Here is a 6,000-nt window from a genome sequence, read left to right as displayed (position 1 = left end):
CAGAAATACAGGTTTCAGAAACTTTCTCTCACCACTGCATCTACCATATAATTGTGTAAAGAACTAGAAGGTAATTTTCCATGAAGAAACATAGTTTGAATTGCTTCAGCTCTTTCAAAGTATTTTTGCAAAAAAAAATGTTATATATACACATATACATATACATATATATACATTGAGTAGATACTTTTTTCCAAAGCGACTTATATACATGTATTTCTGGTATGGGTGTTCCCAGCTGGAATAAAAACCCACAATCCTGGCATTTGGTTTTTGCCAGGTATAATGGGACCCATATAGTCCCAAGAATGTTGACTGAAATTTGCCCAAAAGCAACTGGGAGCACCTAGATTATCATCAAGACTCTGGGAAGAATGTTCTAAGGACAGATGATTCAAAAGTATAACTTTTTGGATGACATGGGTCCCATTATGCCTGGTGAAAACCAAACACTGCATTCCACAGTAAGAACCTCATACCAACGGTCAAGCATGGGGGTGGGATTGTGATGGTTTGGGGATGCTTTGCTACTCAGGCCCTAGAAGGACCCATGACTTCTGTTCTGCTTCAGAGAAATCAGTTGTTTTTTTACCCCCTTTTTCTCCTCAATTTCGTCATATCCAATTGGTAGTTATAGTCTTGTCCCATTGCTGAAAATCCTGTACGGACTAGGGAGAGGCGGAAGTCAAGAGCCATGCATGCGTCCGCCGAAACACAACCCCACCAAGCCGCACTGCTTCTTGACACAATGCACTCTTAACCCGGAAGCCAGCCGCATCAGTGTGTCGGAGGAAAGGCTATACACTTGGCAACCATGTCAGTATGCATGTGTCCGGCCTGCTGTAGGAGTCGCTAGAGCGCAATGGGACAAGGACATCTCGTCCGGCCAAACCCTGCTGCCAAACCCGGACGACACTGGGCCAATTGTGCGTCGCCTCATGGGTCTGCCGGGATGTCCTACGAAACAGCCCAGCATCAAACCAGGATCTTTAGTAACGCAGCTAGCAATGATATGCAGTTCCTTAGACCGTTGTGCCACTCTGGAGGCCCCATCATATCAGAGAATTCTACAGGAGAATGTCAGGCCATCCATCTGTGAGCTGAAGCTGAAGCACAGCTGGGTCATGCAGCAAGACAATGATCTAAAACACACAATGTCTATGCCCCATATCAGACAATTCTACAGGAGAATGTCAAGCCATCCATCTGAGAGCTGAAGCTGAAGCGCAGCTGGGTCATGCAGCAAGACAATGTTCTAAAACACACAATGTCTATGAACTGTTTGAGAAGGTCCAGTCATAAAAATGTCCTAAGTGGCAAAGGTCCAGACGGTTAGCTGTGCTTCTAGCCCCTATGCAACTTTGCAGTATTTTGTTTTTTTTAGATGTTATTTCTTACATTACCTAGCCCAGAATTTGTTTTGTGTTATTACATACAGCCAAGGAGAACTTTTGGATATTGAAGCGGCAGTAACTCATCACCATTACCAGCATTACGACCAGGATTACGACTTTCCTGAATCGGATCCTTTGTTCATACTCCCAGGGCATTTGAACTGATTCCAGAGGCCAAGACAAAACAACGCTGGCCGGAGAAGAGGTATTTGGAGTGGACTTCTAGTCCGACTCAGGAGGCGCACACACCACCAATCGCTTCCGAGTATATTATTCGCTAATGTTCAGCCTCTGGATAATAAAGTTAACATCAGGGATTGTTTCACGGAAACATGGCTCTCTGGGGATATACTGTCTGAGTCCGTACAGCTAGTTGGATAGCTGTTGGTCCAACGCACAGACAAGAATGAATATCTCTCTGGGAAGAAGAAGGACGGGGCTGTATATTTCATGATTAACTATCATGGTGTGATTGTGATTACTCTTGAATAACACAAACTCCAAAGCATATCAGGGGGAGAAAAATAGGTTTATTCAAAGAGAAACAAATCATGCAGGAAGGTAGATGTTCATTCTCCCCTGTCCTCAGTGATTCTCTCCAGTGATTCTCTCCAGTGATTCTCTCCAGTGATTCTCTCCAGTGATTCTCTCCAGTGATTCTCTCCAGTGACTCTCTCCAGTGACTCTCTCCTGGGATTCTCCCCACAGAAAAAAGGGACAGGATGTAGTTTTATAACCTAGCCATAGCCTGTGGTTGACTAATTAGAATTCCTTGCAATAAAACTCGGGCCAATGGCCAAATAACAAGTATCCTATTTCAGGTTCAATGCATAAACAATTTGGACCAATGAGAACTTGCCATGCAGCTATGAGTCCCGAACTGAAATTCCTCTCATGGAGATGATTGTGGACTTCAAGAAACAGCAGAGGGAGCACCACCCTATCCACATCGATGCGACAGCAGTGGAGAGGGTGGAAAGCTTCAAGTTCCTCAGCATACACATCACTGACAAACTGAAATGGTCCACCCACCAGACAGTGTGGTGAAGAAGGCGCAACAGTGCCTCTTCAACCTCAGGAGGCTGAAGAAATTTGGCTTGGCACCTAAAAACCTCACAAACCTTTACATGTGCACAATTGAGAGCATCCTGTCGGGCTGTATCACCGCTTGGTACAGAAACTGCACCGCCCGCAACCACAGACCTCTCCAGAGGGTGGTGCGGTCTGCCCAACGTATCACCGGGGGCAAACTACCTGCCCTCCAGGACACCTAAAGCATCCGATGTCACAGGAAGGCCAGAAAGGTCTTTAAGGACAAAAAACACCTGAGCCACTGCCTGTTCACCCCTCTATCATCCAGAAGGCGAGGTCAGTACAGGTGCATCAAAGCTGGGACCAAGAGACTGAAAAAGACCAAAAAAAGGAAACGTCCTCTCACTGTCAACTGTGTTTATTTTCAGCAAACTAAACATGTATAAATATTTGTATGAACATAACAAGATTCAACAACTGAGACATAAACTGAAAAAGTTCCACAGACATGTGTCTAACAGAAATGGAATAATGTGTCCCTGAACAAAGGGGGAGTCAAAATCAAAGTAACAGTCAGTTTCTGGTGTGGCCACCAGCTGCATTAAGTACTGCAGTACATTTCCTCTTCATGTACTACACCAGATTTGCCAGTTCATGCTGTGAGATGTTACCCCACTCTTCCACCAAGGCACCTGCAAGTTCCCGGACATATCTGGGGGGAATGGCCCTTGCCCTCACCCTCTGATCCAACAACTCCCAGATGTGCTCAATGGGATTGAGATCCAGGCTCTTCACTGGCCATGGCAGAACACTGACATTCCTGTCTTGCAGGAAATCACTCACAGAATGAGCAGTAGGGCTGGTGGTATGTCATGCTGGAGGGTCATTTCTGGATGAGCCTGCAGGAAGGGTACCACATGAGGGAGGAGGATGTTTTCCCTGTAACGCACAGCGTTGAGATTGCCTGCAATGACAAGAAGCTCAGTTCGATGATGCTGTGACACACCGCCCCAGACCATGACGGACCTTCCACCTCCAAATCGATCCCGCTCCAGAATACAGGCCTCAGTGTATCGCTCATTCCTTCAACGATAAACGCAATCATCACCGCGACTCGTCAGACTTTGCCAGTCCTGTCTGGTCCAGCGACGGTGGGTTTGTGCCCATAGGCAACGTTGTTAATGGTGATGTCTGGTGAGGACCTGCCTTACAACAGACCTACAAGCCCTCAGTCCAGCCTCTCTCAACCTATTGCGGACAGTCTGAGCACTGATGGAGGGATTGTGCGTTGCTGGTGTAACTCGGGCAGTTGTTGTTGCCATCCTGTACCTGTCCCGCAGGTGTGATGTTCGGATGCACCGATCCTGTGCAGGTGTTGTTACACGTGGTCTGCCACTGTGAGGACGATCAGCTGTCCATCCTGTCTCCCTGTAGCACTGTCTTAGGCGTCTCACAGTACAGACATTGCACTTTATTGCCCTGGCCACATCTGCAGTCCTCATGCCTCCTTACAGCATGCCTAAGGCACATTCACGCAGATGAGCAGGGACCCTGTGCATCTTTATTTTGGTGTTTTTCAGAGTCACTAGAAAGGCCTCTTTAGTGTCCCAAGTTTTAATAACTGTGACCTTAATTGCCTACTGTCTGTAAGCTGTTAGTGTCTTAATGACAGTTCCACAGGTGCATGTTCATTAAATGTTTATGGTTCATTGAAGAAGCATGGGAAACTGTGTTTAAACCCTTTACAATTAAGATCTGTGAAATTATTTGGATTTTTACGAATTTTCTTTGAAAGACAGGGTCGTGAAAAAGTAATGTTTATTTTTTTGCTGCGTTTATCTCAAGGCCATCAGGCTGTTAAATAGCAATCACTAGCACGCTAGAGGCTGCTGCCCTATATGCATAGACTTGAAATCACTGGCCAATTTAATAATGGAACACTAGTCACCTTAATAATGTTTACATATTTTGCATTACCCATCTCATATGTATATACTGTATTCTATTCTGTTGTACTGTATCTTAGTCTACGCCGCAGTGACATTGCTCGTCCAAATATTGATATATTCTTAATTCCATTCCTTTGCTTAGATTTGTGTGTATTGAGTGTATTCTTGTGAAATTGTTAGATATTACTTGTTAGAAATTACTGCACAATAACATTGGCTAAACACGTGTATGTGACCAATAAAATCGGATTTAAATTGAGAGATAATGTTGCAATTTTAAAGTGAATACCCTGCAATTCTACAAAATGTTCCATGTCTTATATGAGTTTATATATGATACCAGATAATTAGACCATATTCTTTCATAAGTTTGTTGGGAAAGTGGTCAAAATGTGTTATTTAAAAAAAATAAAAAAAATAATGCATTGCGAAAACACCATGATTGGTAGAAATTATTTTTGTTCCGATTTCAGATTTGAATAGCAGATAAGTATACTAAAATTTCATTTGCTCAACATTTTTGTCTAACTTTTTGGGAAAGTGGTCAAAACTGTATTTGTTTAAAAAAGTAAAAAATGTAGTTGATGCGGTTACTAAAACAGCTGTATTGTTCGATTGGTTGAATATTGTTTTTCTTCAGATTTCAATATCAGAGAAGTAGACTAAGATTTCATACACTAAGTTGTTGTATAACTTGTTGGGAAAGTGGTAAATGCAGTTGATGTGTTAACTCACGCAAACTATGGAAAAAACTTTTGGAAGTCACAGCTAAGAATGTGAGTTTTTAACAATGGGAGCTTTAGAATGTTGAAGAAATCCCATTAAAGTGGATGAGGTTTAATAATAAAAGCTTAATAGTTAAAAGTCACATTAATAAAACACACAACAACAACTCCTGAAACATAACATTAGCTTTTATTAACTCAAGCAAACTGTTACAGTCAACAGTTACATGTTATACAGCATATTGTTTGAACCCAGGGTTCATTTTCCTCTCTCCCACTCCCCAAACATAGAAACAGTTAATTCATACCAGAACAGGCAAAAAGTAGTAACAGCACAATACATTCATCAACTCAACGATATGTCTGTACAAACAATAAGGCAAGTAGAAGAAAGAACAAAAGAAAGAAAAGGACTGCAGGCATCTTCAAAGGGAGCCGTAAAGGCAGATGAATCCTTCTTTCTCATCATGGCCCCACCCCCTTGGCAGCAGAAACACGGGTAGACTAATGGCGTTAATTCATTTAAATTCTTCATAGTAACTGTTTAGGGCTCTATTCAATGTGTATCGCTGAAGATCAGCATTACAGCGTGATTGAAATGTAAAGGCAATTTTCCCAAGTTAACAGAGACCGCATTCACAGTAAACGCAGCACCTGTCGGCTCAATCGGAAATTATCTTTAAATGTGTATTGCACAATCTGTAACGCTTCAGCGATACAGACTGAATAGAGCCCTTATTTAGTGTTCTAGAGTCAAACGAGGTAAGGCTTCTCGTTAGTTGACACAGAGAGGGAACCCAGGAAATAATCTGCCTTCTAAAAGTGGTTCCTATTGCTCAGACCCCACTGAGCAAAGACGTTAACTCAACATCTGTTCCACGTTGGTTCAACATAATTTCA

The sequence above is a fragment of the Oncorhynchus tshawytscha genome, linkage group LG05, assembly GCF_018296145.1.
Source record: "Oncorhynchus tshawytscha isolate Ot180627B linkage group LG05, Otsh_v2.0, whole genome shotgun sequence".
In the NCBI taxonomy this organism is placed as follows: domain Eukaryota; kingdom Metazoa; phylum Chordata; class Actinopteri; order Salmoniformes; family Salmonidae; genus Oncorhynchus; species Oncorhynchus tshawytscha.
The sequence above is the reverse complement of the archived record's forward strand: the minus strand, read 5'-3'. Positions refer to the sequence as shown.